This window comes from Apus apus, chromosome 6 (assembly GCF_020740795.1).
Source record: "Apus apus isolate bApuApu2 chromosome 6, bApuApu2.pri.cur, whole genome shotgun sequence".
In the NCBI taxonomy this organism is placed as follows: Eukaryota; Metazoa; Chordata; class Aves; order Apodiformes; family Apodidae; genus Apus; species Apus apus.
The window spans coordinates 3,599,818-3,611,430 of NC_067287.1; the positions used below are offsets into that span (position 1 = coordinate 3,599,818).

The 11,613-nt window shown below is 41.7% G+C and overlaps 1 long non-coding RNA gene across 1 annotated transcript; it reads right to left on the minus strand.

Annotated features, from left to right (window-relative positions):
- Positions 1-6,253: 6,253 nt before the first annotated feature.
- LOC127386643 (uncharacterized) lies at positions 6,254-11,034 on the minus strand. The gene is made up of 2 exons (XR_007889947.1): positions 10,164-11,034; positions 6,254-9,619 (listed from the first exon to the last, which is right to left on the minus strand). It is a non-coding gene; the product is annotated as an uncharacterized LOC127386643 (long non-coding RNA).
- Between the last annotated feature and the right edge of the window lie 579 nt (positions 11,035-11,613).

The following is an 11,613-nucleotide window of genomic DNA, read 5'->3' on the forward strand; positions in this document are numbered from 1 at the left end:
AACCCGCCTGGGTGTGTTCTTGTGTGATGTGCTCTGGGTGACCCTGCTCTGGCAGGGGGGTTGGACTGGATGATCTTTCGAGGTCCCTTCCAACCCCTAGGATTCTGTGATTCAGATATAAATATTTGAAGATCTTTCCTCCTTTAAATTAATTTTCAGTTTTGTAGTAGATCAATGGTAAGGGAACAAAATAATTGTAGTAGAGATTGAGAAGAGATGGGCACTGATAGCTTTGATGATGTCTCCAGCATTTTTTGACTGTTGAAAACATCACATCTTATCCCCTATTTGTGCCCATCACGAGGCTGTCACAGATTTTGATACAGTAAGGATATTCTTCTAATCACTGAAATTGCCAAATCAAGTTAGGGTGATAGTAGGTTAACCTGGCATCCTGCCCTCTGTTACAGTCACTGCCATGGACAGCATAGAAACCTCCTGGTTATGGAGCAACAGGGGCTGTTTCTTCATATACTTTGTGTATGGTAAAAATAGTTCATATACTATGTAGTTCATAACAGAAACAGTATATATTTAAGAGTTTAATCCATTTTGGTTTGGTGCTTTTGAATTATTTTAATCTACTAAAGCACTTTGGCTCAGTAATGGTTTTGGTACAAAAATGGGTACGTTCATTTTTAGCTAGGAAAGGTCATTTTTTTTTTCATCTAGGAGAGGACCATGGACATGATTCAGCAGGCAGAAGTGAAGCAGTTTGGCAAAGCTATTTCAGAAGCTCCAGTTTAGACTTAATCTTCATCTTCCCTGGTAAGGCCTGAATATCCTTGGAAAAGGAAAAACTTTACCAATAACTTATGAAGTAATTTGGTGAAGAAAAAAGAACAACAAAACCTTGGCCCCTGCCAACCCCAACATACTGGAATATTAATAATGCAGGAATTTTACCCTTTTATAGAAAAAGCTCAACATCCAGATCTGGACATGATACCTACCAGCACTGCCCTAAGCCAGCAGGGATCCTTGTATTACAAAAATAAAATTACATTTCAGGCTTGGGGATGTTACACAGCAACAGTTCCTGTTGAGAGCACCTCCCAGCTCAGTGATTTAAAAGAAAAAAGCCTATGTAGTGGAGATTAATGGAAAGGCCCGGGTATGCTGGTGGATGTGGAAAGCATCTTGCAATGTTTGACAGACAAGGTCTTTCTTATTCTGGTGGGATTTGGTCATTGTTGATGAAATGATGTGAGTGACATAGCATCACTTTGAAAGCACTGTTACTTTTAGATGAGCATTAGAGCTGGTCTGATAATTTGGATAATGAAATGACTTGTTTTGGCAATAACTCCTCAATTTCATCCAGAGTTCTTATCAATATTTTCATTTCTTAATATTCCTTGTCAGAATTCTTATAAATATTTTTCCACATTTGTTTTTCTTTTAAAAATCCTCTGAATTAAGCTCCTATTAAACTTGTGCTAATGCAAAACAAAGTTGATTTATTTGAAATGGTGACATCATTTTACTCCAATATAGAAAGGTTTGCACTTTGCTTAATTTTTAAGTGTCCCTACTGACTTCAATGAGAGTATTTCTAGCTTTGCATGTGCCTGTATAAAATATATATAGCCCACCAAAATTTTATTTCCACATATACATCTACCTGTCCTTGGGTATGTGTGAGCATAATGTGTAACCCTCATTTTCCCATGCTTGTTTCTGCCTCTGTCTTTTCCATCTTCACAGTAGGTACTAGTTAGCTAATGCAATTAAAGCTTTCTAATCACATTGGAGGAGAATATTTATGATAGCTTTCTTACTAATTAAAAATGTGATTCAAGGAAAACATAAAAAGAACAATAGAAGGAAATGAAAATTATAAAGGATTATAATAGGCTGTGTCAAAATTTCTGCAGAAGAGAAGAAAAACCAAGCTAGAAGAAGCTCCCTGACACTTGGAAGAGTTGTGAAGGGAGGATGCAAACCTGTCCTGAAGCAGAACAAGAGATGGGTTTCAAACCCCAGCATTTGCTCTACCATAGATCAAGAGCAGCCACCTACTAACAGGAGCAACTTGGACTGCAAGGAAAGCTGAGGATTCACCTGGAGAAGGCTGGAGAAGACCTGTCCTTCCTGAATCCATTATCAGCACAGGCAAATAAAGATACTGTGGGATGAACAGACTATTGCAGGAGGAACATCAGGGATTCCATGTGGTGAGTCGATAATTTACCTTTAAGGAAAACACTGTAAAGGAATTTATACAGTTGGTTCATGCAGTGGGAATAAAAGGAGGAGGTAATTGTTTAGTCCTGGTTTTGCGAGGTTAAATTTTGATTACTTTATAGCAGCAGTTCCATGGAGATGCCTGATCCATAAAGGTGTGCAAGGCAAAGAGGGAACCACGGAGAAAATGTAATTGTCCTGAAATCTGTGGTTTAATAGGAACAAGCTTGGAAGAGTTTCCTTCTCTACTTTCCTTGGGCCGCTGTGTTAAGCCCAGCCCCTGCTTCTGTCACTGTAAAATTCTCACCAGAGCTCACTCAGAAAGAACTAGATGTAAATATGTATCTTCAGCTGAAATATGGCAGAAGTTGTACAAACCCCAGCATGTTAACATCTGTCACAGCTACTTTGCATTAAGATTTTTCAGAAACCTGTGTTACAGCTCAGCCATCAGATTTGATTTTCCTATCACCTTGAACACCTAAAAAAGATTTTGGATGCATATATATATTTATATCAAAATCATGTATTTAAAGTGATAGAAGTGCTGCTCGTTGAGCCCTGTTCTAGCTCATACTTAAGCATGTGCTAAACTTCACTCGTAGAAACAACCCCAGCATTGACAGCAAGGCTTCAGAATGCTATTTTTGCCTCTGAATATTGAAAAATGTGGCTGATTTAAAAATATCCATCAGCCTAACCAGCACAGCACAATGCAAAGTGTGTCAGCCCACCGACAGAGAGCCAGATGCAGGGGAAAATGTATGAAGAGCATCAGTTGGACTGAGCAAGGATGGCAATCAGAAGGACTAACGTCACTCTGAACGTTGCTCATATATAAAAATATTTGTTATGAGCTCTCACTTGGTGCCACTGATCTTGGTGATGAGGCTTGTGACACACAGCTCTTCTTTAGTGTCACGACAGAGGTGACAGCAGGGGACAGAGCTGAGATACAGGAAGCAACTATAAGCAATACCCGTAGGTAAAAATTACGAAAACATATTCAGCAGTTACAGTTTCCTCGGTCTATTGGCTACATAAAAGGCATAAAAAAAAAAAAAAAAAAAAAGCCTAAATACATATTTAACCAATTGACCAGAATGGCACTGAAGGAGTTTTAACATATTTTGAAAAATTGCCTAAATACATATTTACTCAATAGACTGGAACAGCTCCTTCAGAGTCACTCTGGTCTCTTGGGTACATGATACGTGTTTTTTAAAAACTGCCTGATTATATATTTACCCAATAGACCAGAACATCTATTAAGTAAATAATACATATTATATAATGTGTCTTTTTTTTTTTTTTTCGTTTTCCTTTTTAAAATATAGAAAAAACAAATGTAAAGAAGATAAAAAGTTAAATGTAAAGTAGCTATTAAGGTTGTGAAAGGTCTGGAGTCTGCACTTGGTTTTTATATGTCACATTGTAGAATATATCTCTGCTCACTGGTGTGCTTTTGTGTGTGTGTGTTTGAAGTACAGGGTATTGTCAAGTACATCAGAGCCTGGGGTGCTTAATATAGAAGACAGAGCAGCAGTTGGGAGTTGGAAAGGTCTGTCAGAAGAGAGGGGGGGAAGAAGGGGAAGATATGAATCATAAATTCTTGGGAAGGATGGGTAAATCAAGCAGTTAATTTTGAAGAAGCCTAAAGATAGCGTGTGAAACACTGAACAAAATGAAATAGAGGAAAGAATGTTGGCATCTGAGACCTGTGTATCAATACTTCAGTGTTCTGTATGAAGGGCTGTGTAGCTGAGTGTCAATTGTGCCCTGCCCTCCATACTTGCCTTGAAAGAAAATCATCAGTAGTTTATTGCAGTATCAAGGACTGACCCTTTCTACCATGCAGAGTCTTAGAATGATACAGCAGCCAGGATGAGTTTTCATTATTTCTTCATATATGCTTTAAACCATTAAATTAATTACAGTTGCTAAAGTATTCTGATTGGGATTCTTTTCCCCTGTGAAATCATTCACTTCTGAAGCCAAATTCTTGGAAGACTTAATGATTTCTTTTCAGTTTGAGCCAGTTTTGGACTGTTTTGACATCACAGGGGAGTGAATCTGTTTTGCTCTCAGTCTTTCTGTGTCCTGCAACATAGTGGAGGAAAAGCAACAGAAAGTCTGAGTGAAAAATAACCTTCATCTTTGAAAACAATGCTGTCACTTCTGTATTTACTGTTTTTTTTTTAAACTTTGAAACCTCTCAGTCAGTGATAAAGTAAGGAATGCTCCTCATGCTTTGCACAGATCTCCAGGTTGGCAAAGGTTGAAAAATGGCCAGGAAGTGATGGAAAGTGAATGGAAATTTTACTACAGGCAGATTTTTTTCCATAGACAAAGTTTCTGTTTCCTGCCCAGGCTTCCTTTGTTGGTGAAATTTCTCTGCCATCCATACAGATTAGAAATGATGCATTAGCTGGTTGTCAGCAGACACAGAGGTGTTAGCACAAGGCATGATACAGTCTCCACCAGGTAGCAGGGTTCCTGGTAATGTGTTGGATTAATGCTCCCCCTAGACTAATCCCTCTGGGAGGGAAGCTGAGGAACCTTGCCTGGGTGGATCATCACCCTCTTGCTCTGCTTTCACAGCTTCCAGTACAGTATTGCAAGAGCTGTTGTGAATGGTGATGGTCAGGAAAAAAACAACAGTGAAAGAGAAGCTTCAGGACACTTCACTTTGATGGGGATACTTCAGCTTTCATAGCCCAGCCCATAAAAGAGGTGCATAAAAACTGGTGCTCATCAGTTCAGTCTCACTGGTGATAGAAGAGGCTTTTGGCCATTTCCCTATTTTACCTCATTAAACACTTAACTACAGCCACCAAAGCTCACCTCTTCTTTTATTTAATGAGCTACTGCATGTCATTAATAACCCTGGATGGCACGTGGCTGCTCTCAAGCAAGAGCCTAATGTCACCACTGACGTGGCACCATGGCTGGGACCTCACTGGCCAAGCTGGCACTGTGTCTGGGCAGTCAGGGAGGGATGTCCTGGAAGACCAAAGGGCTTCCCACGCCTTGTGCCATCGCTGCAAGTTGCCACGGTCCCTCCCAGCACATCCTCCCATGCTCTGGCTGAGACTGGGGCCTGTTTCCCCACCACGTGTGACTGTTTTGTTAGGAAAGGAGAAACTGAGGATTTTGCAGTACGAGAATTCCAGAAAACAATCCAACCCCCACCTTCTGGTGTCCAGAGAGCCCATTCTGTCTTTTCATAGGTACTACTAAACAACTATCAGCTATTATTTCAGTTGTTACCAACTCCATTGAGGCTCTGACTTGGCAGCTGATGGGGAAAGCATCTCTATCCTATCACTATCCCTGAGCTCCCCAGTTCCCATTTCCACAGCTTTGTGAGTGAGTGTCTGCTAAGCTAGAAACAGCACATTGAAGGTAGATTTAATCAGTGTGTCCATCTTTCTCAGTAAAGTGTAGAATAAACATACATTTATAACTATATCTAGCTATTTGTTAAAGTAGGGCATGACTTCTGTTGTATCATTTCCAAACTGGCTATTCACTATTGAGCAGCCTTCCTGCAAGACACAAAATCCATTGTGTCATAATTTCTAGCAGACTGCAGGAGTGTAAAAGTAGACAGTGTTTCCTTCAAAAAATGGAATCATCTTTCACAGATGTAGATGTGTACTTGTTATGCCAAGATGAGACAGATGTGGCTCTATTCACTCAGGGACAGGTGCGGAGGAAGAAGAGATAAAACATTTGGAAAAAGTGTAAGCAACTGCATCACTGTTGTTAAATAAATAAACATTCTGCCAAAAAGGAAGGGGGGGGTTGGAAAAAAGTTTATTTGCTTGTTTCCTTTTTTTTTTTTTTTCCAGAATGTTTATTTTAAGCTGCAGCTTAGCTGTGATTTATTCAGATTTATGTTCCTGTACCCATTTAAATTTCTAGGATGCATTCTATATGTAAACATCTGTTTGTGTATAGTCAGGGGAAGGTGCGTTGGCACACGTGGAGAGCACGTACCTACAGACACACACATGGAGAGCACAGGCAAGAGGGACACAAAGGCACGTGCCTACAGACTTAATCAGGTGAAGAAAGTGAAAATGCTTTATTGAAATGTGTGCAAAGGGGCTGGCAGGGAGAAGAGAAGCAGCTGCTTGGTGTTGCCTCTCAAGGATTAAGCCAGTTCAAGCTCCACGTTAAGCTGGTGACCGTAGAAGAGCTGAGCTGCTCTTGGACTGCATGGTCACTAGCAGGGAACCAGCATACAGAGACTTGCACAGAGATCCGTGGGGAAAAGGCTAAAATGGCTTAGAACATATGAAAGAGCTTTCAACTGGATGAAAGCTGGCTCCTGAAATGAGAGCCTGGGAACAGCTGGAAGGGGGTCTGCAGCAGAGAAGACCAATACTTGGGGTCACCACAGAGAGGGAGCCTGGTGCAGAACGGGTTCAAGAGGTGATCCAGGTGCTGATTGATTCATTACATTTATGGCTGTTTTCTATCTGCTTGTTTTGTTTTCTTCTGTTAGTTTCCAGTCCAAGCTCCCTGTGAATTTGCACCAGAAAAGGTCAAATGTGGATTTGGTGCACTGTGACTCTCCCAACCAAGCAAGGTGGGAATGCACTGCAGGACCATCCGCAGAGAAAAGAAAACTAAGCCAACGAAGGTGTGATGGGCAGTTCACAGCAGCATCTTCTCCTCTAACCACAAGAAATCTCCATGTATGGGCTGTAGACACCAAAACCTGCTGTGTTTCCCATGTAGACTACTTTATGGAGCCATCAATGAAAATTTTGTGATGAAAGGAGGCACATTTTGTCATCTGGCTCTAATATATAGTTCTCCTGATAGCTACTGTAGACTGGGGAGGCTGAAGCCAAGTTTTCTGGTCCATTAAGAGAATTCTTAGTAGTCATAAACTGAAAAAAAATGGCCAAGGGAAGCTTTATCCTGCAAGAAAAAGTGGCTAACCCTTTCCTGACCTCCTCTCCCCTGGAGCACAGACCTGTTGCTCCATGACTAACTCCTCCTTGCCAAGAAGGTCCCTCTGGACCACTGATTTTTTGCATTACCCAGATTTCAGGCATTCTGCGTGAGGTCATGGAGCAGGTGGAGACCAGGAGGAGGGAGCCTGGAGATGTTTATCCTGGGCTCTTGCTGCATCATGTTGGAGAGCCCATGTGTTCCCTGCAAAATTGCTCTTCAATGGAGGGTCCTCAAATCCCTCTGCTGGGGCTTGCTGAGGTCCATATTGATGATTTGGTGCCTAACTTGGTGCTCGTTTGCAAGGTGGTTCGTTAGGAAGGAGGGTTCCAGTGTGCTGAGGGTCTTGTTCCTCCCAGAGGCAGGCAGTGAGGGTAAGTGCAGGCAAGAGGAGAGGCAGTGCCATAAAGCCTGGATGAAGCTGGATTGCTTTTCCCTGAAATGTTTCAGCAAGCTGGGGGAGGGAGGAGAGCAGGGACAACAGTGATGGTGACTGGAGGAAGAAGGGAGGATCCACAACTGTGAGGAAGACTGAGAAGAGGAGGAGGGAGAGGAGAGGCAGGGACAGCAAGAGAAGGATGATGTGATTTTGAAAAGAAAAAAATAAATTAAAAAAAGTATTAATCACAGCTCCAGAACAGGATTCAGGGTGGGGAATCAGCAGCTGGGTAGAGGGAAAGAAAATGGAAAAGATTATTTTTCATTTGAAATACATTTCTTCAATCATAACTCTGCATGAAAGAGGGAGTTTGCAGCTGGGCACAGAAGAGTGGTCCGGGCTTAGAGGGGAACATGGCAACCAGCAGGAGCTCTTCTGTGGTTGGGGCAGAATAAGGTGTCATTGCTCAGGGCTGCCACTGTAAAATGTGCCTGTGTCCCACTTCCCTGCAGAACTACAGAAACACTTTGTTTCTGTGTCAGAACATGGAGCAAGAGGCACATTTGAAAGGAAAGTTGAATGACTTTTATATTTCTACAAGCTTGTCAGATTGAAGTTTTGTTTGGTTTTTTTTTTTTGTTCCTCTGACTCTTCAATGGGGAGGAGGGGAGAAAAAATACCAAGTTTGTTCACCATGTGAGGGTTGTTTTTTGGGTTCTTTCATCCGAGCTTTTATACTTTGACCAGTGAATCCAGCTCAGCATAAACATTTCCCTTTGTAGGCTGAACATTCAAAGACTTCACTCGTTTAAGACCAAGTATGAGATGCTACTTTGTTTGAATGGCAGGAATTGTACAAAATAATCCGGTTACCAGAGGCATAATATTAATTCTCATGAAGTGTTGAGGAGCAGTGGCCATACTGTTTAGTACTATTCAGTGAAATTTCTCTTTTTCAGATATCTCCAGCACTGCATAGATGGGACTTGCCATGTGTTTCAATAGAAGGAGAAAGCAGACCCTGGTTTTGCTCCTTGGTAAATCTGAGAGTGCAAGGTATGTCACAACAACATTGTTACTTCCTTTCCATTTATATTTTCTACACCCAAGCACTGATTTGCTCCTTATTTAAGCAACATTTTCTTGATAAATTAAAAAAGCAGCAATAGCCATTACTGCAGGCTATATACAGCCTCTAATATCACTTAAGCATATTACAGAATATAATATCTGGTACTTAACGACTAACTTGCATATGAAAGCTCACATAATGTCTCATAAAACCCTTAAAATGGCTTCAGTTTAAGAGTCTCTTTAAAAAAAAAAAAAAACACCTTCAGGGAATATTGTAAATGAAGTAGCACTCCAGCCTTAGAAAAAAAATTCACACACTTGCAGAAATTTTTAATATAAATTGAACACATTAAAAATTAATTTTGCATGACCATTTCGCATTGCAGTGCCAATGCATAGTTAAGATAAGGCCTTGACTCTTCTTTGTTTAAAGTAACATGGAACCATCTCTTTCTCCTTTATCTCTACATAATTATAATTTTCATTAATGAGAAATTGGAACCCCATCCTCCTCTAATGACAGCCCTGGCTGGAGATCAACGAAGCCCTACCTGTGTCGCTAAGGAAACTTGTAAGAAACTTTTAGGAAACTCATTAAAGAGAGGTGTGACCTTGCAATTAGGCACGGCTGCTGAGAGGGGCCAACACATTCATAGCATATACTAGGGAGGGAGAAGAATCTGGTTTGTTTGGGAAAAGAGATCTTCTCTTTTCTGAGACTTTCCTAGTAGAAATGTTGCAGACTCTCCAGTGACGTCAGTTGTCAGCTGTGAAGACTCGGCTGACGTAAATGCTGGCATTGAGGATGCTAAAGCAAGAAGCAGCTTGTGTTAGCTCTCTCTTCAGTGGGAAGGATGTATAGAAAAGACCTTTACTGGCTTTCCTCTTTTGCAGGCTTCTTGCTTGGACTCGTGGCAAGGAATTTCTCCTGCAGGAACTGCTTCCTCGGAGACTTCTAAAGGTCCTTCTAGGAACTCATGGAACCTATGTAGGGGATCCTGCTGGCTGTACCTTCAGAAGAACATGCACAAGAAAAAATGAATTAGGAGCACTTCCTCCTGCCTCTCCCCATCACGTCTTTAATCTCTTTATGTGGTTTATGCCTGTGGCTTTCTGAGGATGCCTCAGCACCTCCACTGCAGACCATAAAAGAGAACCTGCAAGGTAGACCGCTAAGGCTGGTAAGCCATCCTCACCACACAAGTGGCAGGCTGTTTAAAATAACTTGTATTTCCTCAGTGAACTCTTACCTTTCACTCTTAAGAACTACTTAAGGAAGAAAACAGTTGCTTTTTTTCTTGGGGTTGTGCAGTGTGGGTATTTCCAGCTACGTGAGTCAGCACCTGAGACATGAGGGCCCAGCTTTGCCGTGATGGGGGACAGACAGAGCTGCAGGGTCTTTGGAGAGAGGAGCACAAGGAGGGCTGTCACAGAGGACTTCAGAAAGGTTTGGGGAGATGAGCTCAAAGTGAAGGAGCTAGCAGAGCCAACAAAGATGGCAGAAACTAGTAGGAGGGCAGAGGAAGCTGCTCACCTCCCTCCCCTGCACACCAACCTGCAGGGCCATGCAAGCAGTGGGAGTCAATGTGCTCTCTCCTGGTGACGGAACAGATTTATTTATTTTTGTCCTATGGGCAGAAAAAAAACAGGTTAAATATTGAAACCATTTCTCAAAAAAAAACCCGTAATGTTCCTATTTCCCATCATTGGGTTTGACAATGAGGCATTGTCTTCACACACAAACAATTTTTAGCTTGTGCTGTGCTCTCTGCATCACTAGTCAAATTTTCTGCCTGGAAACGAGACTTTTTAGAAATGTTTTTCATCTGCCCAAAGGCTTCACTTTCTCCACTAAATCTACTGCTGATCTCTTCAACATAGTAAACATCCCCATCTTCTCACAGGGCTGACTTGAGATTGGCTGTGTCTGTATCTGCAGAGCAGCAGACACAGATGTATGTGGTAGAGAGTTCAGCTCTGAAACTGTTGTGCTGTCCTTTATGGGACAGATTCTTTCTTCCTTTCTCCCACAAAGCTGTAAGAGAATAAAAAGATATTACCTTTCATTACAAGTCAATTTGTGGGATGTAATGGCACAATTTAGAAAAGAATATTGCAGACAGTGAGACCACTTGGAGTACAAGACTTGAGTCAGTTTGTAAGGGCTATAGATTTCCATAGTCTGGTGTTTTTGTTGCATGGGGAATTTAATAAGAGATGTAAATCTGCAAACAGCAATGGGATCACCATAAAATATAAAAGATTCATGTATTATAAATAGGTATGATAAATAAATTATTTACATGAATGTATATCTGGATATGTATGTGTGTGAGAGCACATGTTCACTTTTAGTTTTGAAATAATTAGTGGCAAAATCTTCTATTGTGCCTTGCTCTGTGACCTGTGCAAGAGCTTTAATGACATTTCATGCAAAGAACTGAAGGTGGTAGAGCTTGCTCTGTGCTGAACTGGAGCAGCTCAGACTCATTAAAGTGGGAACATCAAAAGCCATGTACTGAACAAAAAAAAAAACAAACCACCTCAGTCCAAGGATGCTCAGGGTCTTTCTGGAAGTGCCAAGGCACCCCTGAGAGCACTGAGCTAGAGCAAGCACAACACAAAGGCTTGCACAGACTCTCTACATTAGTCATTGGGAGGCAATTTTAGACGTTGGGAGGCAATTCTTCAGTGTGAGGGTGGTGAGACACTGGAACAGGCTGCCCAGGGAAGCTGTGGAAGCCCCATCCCTGGAAGTGTTGAAATGTAGGTTGGATGGGGCTTGGAGCAACCTGGTCTAGTGGGAGCGGGTTGGAACTAGATGATCGTTAAGATCCCTTCACACCGAAACCAGTCTGGGATTTAATGATTCTGTAATTCTACATCACTGCTGAAAATGTTTCTGCAGGTAAAGCTGCACTACATCATTCTTCTGCATGTGCCATTGCAGCCTTCGGCAGCCGGAGTGACAACCTTACTGTGATGACCAACAGCACAGCCCCTCC